Genomic DNA, 13,868 nt, shown 5'->3' with positions numbered 1-13,868 from the left:
TTGAAATCTTTTGTTGGGTGTCTGGCCTTTTTCTAAAACACCTTGATCTCATCTATATTCCTGCAACTTCAAACTGTCCTCTTGCCAAATCCAGCATTTCAACCTCAAGTTTCCGAGATCGTAACTTACGAGCTGCGACAGTAGTCGGGGATCGCGTCAACGCTAGTTACAAGCATAAAAGCAACTTCCTCGCTAGTAACGCGAACAGGTTGTCGCGTGGCGAAATCTGAGGAACGAGCGTACCGGTTCTGCGTCCAAACTCTCAACGAAAATGCCATAACGGACGAAGAAACGGGTATGCTCGATGCACATTGTTTCGACGGCGTGTGAAACGCGTCGAGGTATCTTTTCGACGTGGGGAAACTCGGTTCAGAGACCGGTAACATTGATAAAATTCTGTCCTGTGATCATCGTTGTTCGTGGCGACGACGGCTGGCTATTTTGCATATGCAACTCGCTCGCGTTTTACGACTCGGCCCGAATTACGTCTGACAATGTGTCTCCTGGAGTGGAACGATGTCGTCGTGACGTTGTTCGTGTAATTTGCAGATGTGTTGCCGCGTTACACCAACAATGGAGAACGGCTGGTTATGGTGGCAAGTAGTTTCGAAGAAGAACGAACCGGTTGCTCGTGTGCATTCCATTTTCCTTCGAAATTACTATTGTTAGTCCCTTGGCTTACAAATATTTTTCTCTGTATTCAACGTGCCGAATTGTTACGCTTTATCAATTGACATAATCTAACACCTGTTCAGCGACGGTGTATCTTTGATGGCCGTTGAAGGTTTTCAAGTTTTCTTTTTTTAATTTTTGGAAAGAAGGAAGCAAGAAGACTAAATAAATTCATAGATATTTACGATCTTTTTCCTTTCCAGACATAACTCGTAGTTTCAGAAAGCTCTATCCCAAAAGGTCAAGCTTTTAAGCTTTTGTACAATTTATGAGTCTTGTTAGCTTGAGCGTGACCAGAGAGAATGCTTGTGAGGACCAGATACCAGAATCGCTTGTATTGTAGCTTTAGAGGATGAAATTGGTCTTTTCCGAGGAATTCGTCCAGATTCTTTTCGTGGGATTTTGTTTGATCTTGTATGGAGACAACGTTTCATTGATTTTTAACGTGTAAGTTCGTTCTGTCATCACCGTCGTATCATCTACAAAATAACGTTTTATATCGATCAAAGACCAAGCTTCTGCTCGATTCTTATCGTCATAAATTTTTCTTTTATCAAAAGGTTACCATACGAAAATCGTCTCTTCTTCGAATTTAAAAAATTAAGCCATTAAATTTTCATCGACTTTGTCATACTGTTTATTTCACTATGTTTCTCTTTTAATGCGAAAGTTCCGCTACAAGATCTTTTTCTACTTTAAATTAAGAAATATTAAATCCTTGAATTTTCACGATAACTCAAAGTAATCGTGTGAAATGGTATTTGAAGCTTCGAGCCGTCAAACAAACAATCCAGATCGCGGTGAACAAAAATCACTGGAGGGTAAAGGAAACAGGTTGAAGTGTGACGCGCCTCGACCAAGCATGCTAAACCATTTTTCCCGTTGAGTTATCGTTGCATCGCGTCGAGTGACGGTCATGATTGTTGTTCGGGGGGACAATATGTTACCGCGTGTCCATTTGTAACGATATTTTCCAGCTCTCCGCCGCGTGACATTTCTCTCAACGCGTTCACGCGAGCATTTTTAGCATAGGCAACCAGTAGGCTATCCGTCGCTTCCTCGAGACTCTTACTGTCTCAACTTAACTATATGTATAAGAAGAAATATTTATTCATTTACACGACTAAAATTCTCCATTTGATGGACGTTCATCGATTCAAAGACGTAGAATCAGCCTGTGACAGTCGTGACATGCCATTTTTATACACATGGCACGTTATATTTTATATTAGGTTGTCCGAAAAGTGTCTTTCTTTTACAGACACGTCTTTTACAACGTTGCATTTTTATACAAACATGGAACCTGATCTATCGAACGTTGTGATCTTTATTTTGATAGAACAAAATGGATCATACGTAATTCGGTAAAATAATACAAAACGGAAAATGTTGTGTATCCATTATTTCCTTATAAAACGAAAGAAACTTCTCGGACGACTTAATAGTAATGTTCGAGTACATTTACTTCGATCGACGAATATTACAATTTGAAGTAAATTTAGTTGGGGAATATTTTGTAGCGCGGTATTATATTGTATCGATAATGCTAGATCAATATCAGTAAATAAATCAGACAGATCAATAGTAATAGTAATAGTAATAGTAAAAGAGGATTTTTTGATTTCTAATTTATTGACTTTTCGCGAATTTACAAGTTTGCAATGTTTCGTGACTGTGGATTCATTTTGATTGACAAATATTATAATTTCATCTATAATTGTTTACAGAATATTCTGCGATATAATATTATATTCCAATATTATTTGAAGTGTTCTTTGATTTTCAATGTGTTGATAAGCAATGCAACTGATTTCGGTTTGATCGAGGAATATTGTAATTCGACATGAAATTATTTTGGCAATATTCTGTACAATATTATATTGCAATAATTATTCGAAGTTTTCTTTGCATTTTTAATTGATCGATGTTTTCAGGGCTTATTGATTTAGGATGTTTCACGATTTAAAGATATTAAAATTTAACGTTTAACATTTATGTTAACATTTAATGTTTTAAAATTTATTTTTAATCGCGCGGAGAAAAAATTTGGCATTGAACAATTTTTCTGTTATTTCTGTTCCAGTTTGCCTGAATTTTACGTAGAAGCTCGTTACAAGAAGATTTAATACCACGATTACCTCAAGAACTTATCTGGAACGGTGTTATCTTCTTTACTGCAACTGGTAAGAGCAATAATAAAATGATCCTCCTTTTTCCTTATATATCTACTCTACTAACAAAGAATTTGGAATCACCTTCTCTATCCAAATGCTATTAACCGAAATTACTGGTATTAACGATATTAATTAATCATTCAAAGTTGATACTACAGATATGGAAATACTAATTTCTCTTCGAAAATGATATTAACGTTATCACTCGTTAATTCGAAATTAAAGCAGATATTAATAGCAATTCCCTGAAATTGGCTAAATTCGTGGTTGCTTGTTCTCAAAAACTCGTTTCTCAAATAGATCTTGTTGAAGTAATTACTTCAAGAAAAACTCTACATTTTTATTTTTAGCTAGAAAAATTTACCGAACGTCCAGCTGGACAAATTGTAAAGTACAAATGAAATAATAAAAAGAATCTTTATTTTTGTATATCCGTGACCTGGAGACCTCTATTACAAAGAGAATAGAATTTAGTGAAAAATTTCAAAATAAGGGGAGGTCCATATTATTGTGCCCTTGAATATAGATTTTATTTTGGGTTACAAGGTTTAGAAACAAAAGAGCTATAAGTAGATTTCTATTGCTGTTTCTTGTAGCCCTCAGCTGGAGCTACACGCCAAGGTTATTTTTTTGGTAATGTCCTTTGCTATAAATAGACGAACGTGCTTCCTATCATCCTTCCTATTGTATTGTAACACTATAAGAGTGAGGATCTGGATCAGCATACACTTATTCCTATACTTATTTATAATACCTGTACTTATACCTATTCTTATTTTAATATATTTTTCTATTACAAATTCATCCACTCGTTCCTCTATCAGTCAACCTCAACAGACCTAAAAGTTGTCTAATTACAATTATTTATATATATAAAAAAATATAAAAAAAATAATTGAAAACCGTTAATGAAAAATGCTGCATCGTTAAAATATTAGTGTGTCTCTCTATTCTGCTAACGATTTTTTAAAATTCTCCGGTTACGAAATAATTCGATAGCTCGTTATCGACGTAACGAAGAATCTGCATTAATAAATAAACGCACAGAGTCGCAAAATTGTACGAAATCCGTAGGAACGAAGGGGCATCAATTAGGATTCAATGAAACTAATTGTCCAGCTTCAGTTTCGTCCTTGATTTTTCGCGTTTTCCATCGGCTATCGACTTTCTCGAGAACGGTCGCTCATTCCTAACCGATCACGATGTGGATTAACAAGACGAACGTGATGAATGGAGAGCTTTATTCGTTACGGGCAGCGAAACTTTTTTTCCCCCTTTGCCGCCTGCGAATCGATTTGTCGAGCGGCACAGACATCGTCACCACGAAACTAGATTTATTGCAGCTTCCTGTCGGTTGCGTTTGTTTCTCGTCTTCTTCCTCATTCTGGTTTTTTAATACTCTTTCTTTGTCACCAATCGATGGTGGAAATCGTTCGGGGACAACGACTATAATGTCCCTACTGATTTACAAGTTTCTTGAAATTACGCCTCACAGATCGCTCGAATGCGAAATTGCGATTAATGGGATATCGTGCAACGTGTAAATACTAATTTCTGTTTTTGTGAATATTTCGGACACCAAGGCCGGGTGGCGGTAACGTGTACAAAGAAAAATTACGCGGAATGATAATATATTTCATAATATTAGGTTTTTTTTTTATTTATTAGAATATTTACAATCAATTCTCGTTGAGAATTTTCAATAACTTCATTTGGCGTGATACAACGACATGGTCTATAATAGTTTATATTGTTGGTTCTAGTAGGATCTAAGGATTTAATCTAAAGGGTATTTTCTTTTTAGTCTGCGTATCTGGTCCGTTGTGTCAAGTAGTTGGGTGACTAATGGGTTGTGGTGGTTGTTGACTCTTGCGTTGTATCTGCTTCTGGATTTGTATATTCTATCTTTGACTGGTAATATTAGGTTGCCCGAAAAATTTCTTTCGTTTCATGAGGTGATAATAGATAAACAACAATTTCTGTTTTATACTATTTTATTGAATTACGTATGATCCATTCCGTTATATTTCTATTATTATGTTCGTGCATAATTCGATAAAGTAATATAAAACAAAAAACATTGTGCGTCTACCATTTCCTTATAAAACGAAAGAAACTTTTCGGACAACCTAATATATTTGAAGGTCATGAAAATCGGCGAGCTGTAACCCGATGTAAATAATCATAAAATACACTAAAATACACTAACGCATAAAATACACTAACAATATTAATGACTGAATTTGTAACTCGAAAAATTCTAAAGACTGTTAACGCAATTAAAATTTTCCAACTTACAACTTGCAACTGATCGCTTTGCTACTGTTATTTTGTTGTTAAATTATAGCGCAGTAAAGTACAGCTAATAGAGAAAATTAAATATACCGACAAGATAACATGTTCGAAGTACATTGTAGAAAACAAAGGAATAAGAAATTCCGGTAGTCTTTGTTATTTCAAATAATGGAACATCCTGTTGCATTTATTTGGTAAATTGTTTCAGTTTCGTATTTTTCATCCGCGCATCTCGACGTCTCCGTTTTATTGTACGCGCGAAGAAAAAAGATCTGTATCTTCTTGAATAGAGGAACCGTCCTCTGGCGCGATACAGAGTTTTTACGAGTTCTGAACGGAATAGAAATAAAATTTAACGAAGAAGCGACGTAGGTTATTAATTGAACAGCATTTTTTCCCTTGTTCTCTAGTAGTGAGCAATATTTCCTGAACCGAATAACCAGTACAATAAAAAAAAATTGGTTTAATAAAAAATGGCAGGAAGAGCAAATCGAGAAAGAATTATTCGTTGTCTCTCTTGGTAATAAAGGCGAAATTTAATATCGTGTGCAACAAACATACAGCAAGGCAAACATAGTTATTAATTGAAAAATTTTATTTCGTTTTGTAAATCGACTATTGTATTTTCGACGCAACAAAGTTCGAACACCCTTGTCATTCGTAACACTCGGTCAAGAGCGAAGAGTGGCACGAGTTCCTTAAACAATTTGAATAAAAACTCGTAAATTGTAAAAAACGTTAATTTGTAAATATTTCTTTGGTCTAGCAGCGGAAATAATTGAGATTGTTTATTCCTTCGAGAGAAAGTTTTCCAAATGGAGTATCTTCGAACGGAGTATTTAATTTTTATCGAAACAACTTTGATAGACTGGAAATAAAAAAAAAGAATTTTTCGAAAGCTTAGACGATAAAAAATTCGCCCTTGGAACGGGTGATTCAGTTTGTTTACGAAAAGTTGCGATAAAGAAGGACTAGCAATGGAAATATCTGCGACGTGTCTTTCGCAAGATGTACATTTTACCTATAAGCTTTTTATCCGCGATCTTGGATCCATAAAGACGACAGGATAAAATAAGCTGTTAAGGTAAACTTTCATAGCTTGATATGGCAGCTTGAAAATGGCTAATATAATCTATCAAATGTGACGAAGATCTACAGCTACAGGAAAGGATAGTCCATGGTAAAGGAAAAAAATAAATTGACGAAACGTAGTTGAAATTTTACCCACGAGGTGAAAGTGTGCTTGAAATTGAAAATTGTTGACCTGTCTTGCAACGCGCGCGCTTATTTTGTTTCCCTTTTCAACCTTTCTCACGCGGAACGTGCACCCTGGACAGCTCGAAAAGCCATCGTCGTCGTATCTTCGACGTTACGCTCGTTGGAAACTCGTTTGACGAGAGGTAGGTCGAAACAAAAATGAAGCGTTTTTCGAGGGTAGAAGATTTTCAGACGCTTTGTTTCTCGATAGTAGGACTTTTCACAGAAGTGTTGCCAACACTTTTTTCCCATGCTATACATCGAATCGTTCGTTGTTAAAAAATCGAGACAGATAGCGGCGAATAACCGAGAAAATATTTCTAATGCGAAGATAGACATCTCGATCGAGTTATTTTCTTTTATTTATCTCGCGTACCTTGATTCCATTAATCGCCACTGTCTCGTAAATCTAATCAACCAACGAAGAAACAATTTTACCGCGACAAAATTTATCAAAGTACGGATATCTCTACGCATAACGATACCCCAAAACAATTAATTCGGAATACGAAGCAAAACTGTACAGTGGCAAGAGCAACAAGAACCTAACCCTTTACCTTAAACATGGAAACATGGAACTTTCTTCTTGAAGCGTAAAACACGATGGCGCAGCTTCGATGTAGTCGCGTTTGCAGCCGCGACAGAGATGAATATCGTCGTCTTATCGGTGCAGCGGGACACGTGTATCATCCCTGAGCAAGCTCGGAGTGGTCGCGATGCCTGCAGATGGCCCGGCATGATAAGTGACCCTAGTGTCGCGGGACCTGGGCTACTTATTTTCCCCGGAGGGGATGACATTACAACGACTACGGCTACGACGAAACGAACGAGGCCGCGGCCAGAGGGGCTTGCAACCTGGCGAGAGAGAGGGTGTCGGTGGAAAAAGCGTGGGAAGAAAAAGGGGAAGTTGAAAAGAGGAAGGGAAAAAGAGGCGCGCCGATGTTTCCGTACGAATGGAAACGGGCACGCGATAGAAAAGGCCGGGTCTCTCCAATTTGCTGAGAGCTCTCCATCTCCCCGTGGCTCGTTCTCTGTTTCACTCTTCACTCTGGATTCTCCTCGAGTTTCCCTTTCTCTCTCACGTTTGTTCGTTCGTTCGTTCGTTCGTTCTTTCTTTCGCCTACTTCGGCCCACGTTCACCTTTCTTTCGTTCGTGTGCGTTCACACTTCATCTCCTCGGCTATCTTATTACGCCTGTACCACCACCTTGCCTCCTCCAGGATTTCTCTTCGGTTTTTCGTTTTCTTGCGCGCCGTTCGACCGAGTTGGCAAACTAAATACTCCGACCGGTTCACTGGCGCCTGCTGACATGTTTGCGAGATACTTCGTTCAAACTATTTCGTCGAACATAGCCCGCGATTGCGACGTGTTTCGAAGATCCGTGGACGAGCAGTATGGGATACTTTTCTTAAATACGACAGATAGTACTCGGCATTGCTTGAATATCGCAGTTAGTATTGCGGATACTTTAACGTTGGTGCTACCTGTGCGCAGGATTTCTGTGGCCAGTGGCAGAGTGGTTGTTAGGATATTCGTGCAAATTCCTATTTCTATAAACGTAATTGAAAGAATTAAACTGAAATAGAGATTTGTTCGTTTCACCTACTAGATATCGTAACACGTGATTTACGATAGGTATTTCGTATACCTTCGATGAATATCGCGCGTGTCTTACAAATTTTTGTATCTTCGCCATAAATGAATAAGTATCGGCAGTGTGATTATCAGCAAAAATTAGATGTCGATTTATTTTTGAAAAATTTGTAGATTTAAGAAATCTCAACTGTGTTAACCGACTGAAAGAAGATGTCAAATAAGATGCAGTCTTCACGCAATATTGTTTCTTAATGGGATAAAAGAAACTATTTTTTATTAAATTTTTACGACCTTCCAGGTTGTAGTGTTTTATTAAATCTTCTCTAACGCGGTTGAAGCTTTAATTTACGGAGAGCTTCTACTAACAAGCAAAACATGCTTGATGACGTCAGGCAATAAAATTTAAGGTCGTGCAGGTGTCGACGCGAGTAGTAGCTCGAATTACTTAAATTGCTAAATTACGCCCGAAGATAGGAACAATAAAGATCTACAACAATAAGAATCTAATTCCGTTTTAACAGCTCGAATTATGCAATTTGTGTTCGACTAACTATGTTGAAGCGTTCGTGCAAGATTACGTCGACTATACAAGGTGTCTTCTATCCATTTTGTCTTCTATCGCGTGTTAGATGTTACAACGGATAGGAAGGGATCGCCAATAAGGTTTATCGGAGTTTGATTCCACCTTTTTCCTTCGGCCTGATATCCAAGCTCTCGTCTATATCACAAAACACGAGGTGGAGAGACCATAAACGAAGCAAATCCCATTTCTGACGACTAGGCCGAGAGAAGAATAGATCTTGAGGTTTATCGGACCAAGATTCGAAGGTTCGCCCCTCGTTTGTTCGACTCCATTTTTAGATCGGTTGATAGAGTTGTTTAGACAGTTGGATATCTTTTTTCTTCTTATTTCGGTATATGAGTGATTGATTTCTTTAATATCGTCGACTCTATGGTCTTTAAGCGTTTTTGTGCCCTTCATAGTGTTCGGAATTTTGAGTGGCCGTTCGTTTATGGCTCGAACGGGTTCTATCCCTTCTTTAGGAAATTTCAAATTACATGTCCTCCTCGAGCTGTAAACCTAAATACTCCGAGGTCAGATAAAAAACCCCGGGAACAGCCCAGCCGGAAAGACACGATGGACAGACAAAACCCAACGGCTGGTAGGGAGAATAAGCAACGTAGGAGGACAGTTCATCGACAGACATCGTACCGTGCGGGTAAAATACTTCACTCTCATCATATTTTACTTTTATACAACAAGTGCAAATACAGTGCTAGATTACTCTAACATTCGATCTATTAAACGATTCTCCACCTTGAACGTTAATTCATTCGAGGTACACGATATTGACCGATCGGTTTGACCTAACTGGCTGCTCTTTCGTCGAGAACACACAGAATATTTTGAAGCTCGTATTTTAAAACTGTTTTTTTTTTAACGAAGAAATACCTCGATATCGCGGATAATTTTAATAGCCATTGGTACAGTTGAGATATATTACGAATGTGAATTTAAATGGAATTAAAATTTGATCGTATAGGTTGAATTTTCGTAACGCGACGTTAAATTTGTAGAAAAATGCTAGGTTTTAGATTCTCGGAAGCAGATAGGTGGTGGTTTTATCGGATATTGCTTAGAGACGTGGTCCACGGGTAGCACGAGCGAGATAACAATAGCGTTTGTTTTAAGCGCGTTCCTTAGAATCTCGCGAGGACGAGGAAAGAAGCCGGGGTTCGGCAGAAATTTCTGTAAAAGCCACTCAAGCCGCCGGAAGTGAAGCACGTTAAGCGATGTTTCCTCACGATTCTTCAATTTTCCCCTTGTTTTTCATCGAGTGCTCTCCAAAAGGCACGGAACGTGGATGGAAAATTAAGTTGCGATTTTACAATCGATAAAACGATTCGGTGGGACGCGTGACTGAAAGATTTTCCAATTTTCTTCTCCTTTCAATTTTTTCCTTTATTTTGTTTCCTTTATCAGTTTGATTTACCGATAAATAAATCGAGCTTGGATTTAATATTAACGTAATTATCGTTTTTCTCACAATGGAAGGCTCAAGATACATCGAAAATTGAAATTGAAAGAAGAAAGATCTTAAAGGAAGACCACAGCGGAAAAGTCACGTTTGCGCTTTTAACACGAGAACAACTTTCAAATTCTGAATATCTAAATAAGATCGGGAAACGTCAAAGAATCGTTGAATCCGTCGCCATTCCAATCCCTGTGGCGTTGCTTCGTGCCACTTGCCTTATTTAAAAGCTCTCTTCTCCCGGTGAAACCAGTTCACGAAAGCTACCCTTATTCCATTCCTTTCCTCGATTCAAGCTGTTCCTCCCGAGAGACGAACAGTTAATTTGTAAATCTCCGCTAAGTGCACGATCGAATGGCTCCGTTCGTCTGGCGAGACTCGAGACGATCGTCTCTCCCTTTTGAGGGTGAACGGAAGCCTCTCTTTGCCGTGATTTCACCGTATCAATAGGCAGTAACTACGAAGTTCGTCCTTTGACCATCGGTTTCGTCTCGTTACGGGCGAAATTCGAGCTGGTCAAGCGACTTGTTTTGAGAAATCCTCGAGGAAAACGAAGCAGTTGCCCTGCCAGCCAACTAGACTCATCGAATTTTCAATTACGTGGCTGGTTTGCGCAGTTGCAAACGATTAGCGATACGCGTCAGTGAAGCATCGTATGACAAAATTTTGCTAAACAGAATTTTGTAAAGGGAGAATCAAGGATTTAATCCGCTGCTGTACGAAACTACCTATTTCAGACTTATGAGAACGATGGTAATACTTTTTTTTAATGTTGGATAAATTCAAACTTGTTTCGGCGAGACACTGTTCGTCGCATGATTTACAATTAAATTTGATAGAAATAAATAATCAGAAGCGAAAAGAGCTTTATTTGAACGAAACGGTTACACAATTCGTTGGGAATTCAAAGGGCACGTTTCCTGTTTTTCTCGTTCATTCATTGGTTTGGCTTCAAAGTGAAAAGGTAGCTCCTGTGACGATAAAGCATTTCAGAAAATTTCAATGAAATTTACAATGCGAACTTTGAAACACCGCTGCCAAGAAATATCGCGAATAAAGCGAAATCTTAATAAAAAAATCTTTTCTACATCATCGAATAACAACGTGACTGTGCTCTAACAAAAGAGGAAGAAATTGAACGATCTTTACCATAGTTCACTCCCTCTGTTATCCTGAAAATTCTTCTTGCTTCGTTTTAATATTATTAAATATCATCTAAGTATAATGAGAAATTTTTAATTAAAAAAAAGTCTAATATACCTATCTGTAAATCGAAAACAAAATTAACTTGATTCACCGAAATTGACCTGAAAATATTCTATTTATATTTCTTTATCCTGAAACACTGCACGAAAATTACAATTAAATAACAATCACCCGAACAAGGATTAGATTCAGCCAGAAGAGCGACCGACTTAATTGATTAATTCCGTACTGCATCCATCCATTCTAAAGATTCTAGTTTCGCCCATAACGTTCTCTTGTTCGAGTGGAAACTTCTCGACGTTGTGTAAGAAGTCGTTCATCATCCTGACACATAATTGACCTTTCACCTAAAGAATTATAGCTCGATGTCGGCTATAGTTACAATCGAGATTGGTTGTGGTTACATCGAACCTCCATTTTTACGATCTAATCTAACGATTCCAATCCAGAGCTTCCGCCTAATCGACGTGTATTTTTATCATACGTTTGCCAATTTTTAATTTCTGGTTAAGGGATGACCCTTGAAGATTCAACCACTCGTTTAATCCAGAAAATAACAACGAAACAATAAAGTCCAAAGCAAAAATTCCTTTCCACGCCTCATTTACGGTCGAGGAAACGTTGCACCATATAATCACAGAGGACTTCCGCAAGCTTCTGGTTTCGAGCGAACTAACGTTCGAAGGGAGAAAGAAACAGCGAGTTAAAAGGAGAAAATGACCTCGTAAAGAGAAACTGTTATCATAGTTATCGAGATGCTGCATCAACCTTTTCCACCACCTTTTGCACCTGTAACGAATGCAATCGCTGCGTTTTCTACGCGTTGATACGGCGTGGCAGAAGACAAACACACGGCCGGGATCCGGAGGTAAGAAAATTGAGAACGACGCGACGTCCTCGAGGAAAGAAGCTCGTCTCGCCAGCGTCTGCATACGCTTACGGATGGTTACGCTGTGTTTACTCGAGACCGTGTCCCCCGGGAATACAGGATATGAGGAGTCGCGGTTCAGCCTGCCAACGATTTCTATATCGATTCCGCCCTTCTCTCCCAACCGGCGTATACCTGTTTCGCAGCCGAAAGAGAGAAGTTTGCATGGAGATGGCGAAGAGGCAAAGGTGGATCGCGCGGAGCGGAAACTTTGCTGTTCTGCCCTTCGAATGGAATATCTTTTGAGGGGTTGTGGGCTGGCGCGCACCATGTTCAAGTAGCTGATCGATGGAAGTTGGAATTTTATGGGTATACTGGGTGATTGATAGGTATCGGTTAGCAAATGAAAAAAAGAAAGAAAAACGTGCGGAAAACATGCGTTGGACAAAAGTTCGTTAGTTTTGAACAGGGAAGCAATTAGTATAATCGAAGGTTTGATAACTATGGTACATGAGGTGGTATCGTTCTGTATTTTTTAAATAGTGTCAAGGGTATTCTTCCGTCGGTGTTCTCGTAACGTGTAACGATTCATTGAATGCGTCATTCTCATTAAGATTTCGACAAAGAAGATCGTTTTATCGGCAACGGTAACAAGAAAAATAGAAGTAACAGGAAAACCAAAAGAGTTCGTGACACTCTCTGTGACTATCTCTAGGCGCCGTCGGGCGGAAGGAATTAAATTGAAAAATCACAGCCGCGGGGTTGGCTCGCTTTGTCAGGTCAGATTACGCGGCTGTCTGGTCGAGATTATTTCCTCGATACGAGAGAGAAAGAGAGGAGACGGAGCGTTGCCTCGTTCACGAGGAATAAACCAAGCTCGATTAAGAAGATCGGAACGGAATTGCACTCTTCCGATGCAACGTCCTGGAGAAGGTCGTCGAGTTGACGCGGTGAAGTGGCTTTCCTAGGGGGGAACAGGAAGGTCAGGTTTTATCTTCGCTCGGAATTCCATCGCCTCGCCGCCCTTATCCATTCCGTAGCCACCCTTTCGTTCGAATTCTCGTTCTTCGGAGTACGTAGGCGAACGGTTTTTCCGTTCGAAATTCGGTCGGCGCTCCGCAATCTCGAATTTGCATCTCGTTCCAGCGACGCGGTTGGATCTGAGAATCGGCCGGGGGAATACGACGAGCTCTTTTCCGCGGATCGACGCACAGAGGGGGTGGTTAGAGGGGCGAAAGTTGACGGAAAGAAGGAGATTAGAATTGGAGCGGGCCAACGGGGCTCGATCGAACTGTATAAGAAATAGAGTTTTATTATCAGTGTTACTAAAAAGTAAGGAGATTTGCTGGCGCGGAAATTTTCAAAAAGCGTAGCTTAACCGAAAGCGACGTAGCTTATCGACGATTAAAAAATATCAGTCGATGATAGAAAAGACGTTTAAGAAATTAGGATAAACGATTGTTGGAATAGGCTACTTTATCTTTTTAGATTTTTGCCAGCTTTTTTATTCGTATATCATCTTTCTTCGTTTAGTTATTGTATTAAGTATTAACGAACGTTGTATCGTGTAAACTCAGCGAACGAGTATTTTTTTTATTATTCTCTCCTTTTTCTAATTTTTTACAAATACACAGTGCACGTACAGTTTCTGCGCGGTTAAATAGCGTATAAGTAACGATGATTTTCTTGCGAGGAAGTTGATAGAAATTTTTATCGCGCACCGTCTTAAAAGAGCTGAGCTAAGAGTCTTAAATGTATGTAGTCTTT

The 13,868-nt window shown here is 38.9% G+C and overlaps 1 long non-coding RNA gene across 1 annotated transcript in view; it reads left to right on the top strand.

The window, feature by feature from the left end:
• The first annotated feature begins 344 nt into the window (after positions 1-344).
• LOC125385624 overlaps positions 345-13,868 on the top strand; it is a 75,816-nt gene continuing 62,292 nt past the window's right edge. Inside the window, exons 1-3 of the long non-coding RNA XR_007225097.1 lie at positions 345-784; positions 876-1,119; positions 2,756-2,855. This is a non-coding gene — a long non-coding RNA (uncharacterized LOC125385624). The remainder of the gene's footprint in view (positions 785-875; positions 1,120-2,755; positions 2,856-13,868) is intronic.

This window comes from Bombus terrestris, chromosome 9 (genome assembly GCF_910591885.1).
Source record: "Bombus terrestris chromosome 9, iyBomTerr1.2, whole genome shotgun sequence".
Taxonomy (NCBI): domain Eukaryota; kingdom Metazoa; phylum Arthropoda; class Insecta; order Hymenoptera; family Apidae; genus Bombus; species Bombus terrestris.
This window is presented reverse-complemented; position numbering and strand designations above follow the sequence as displayed.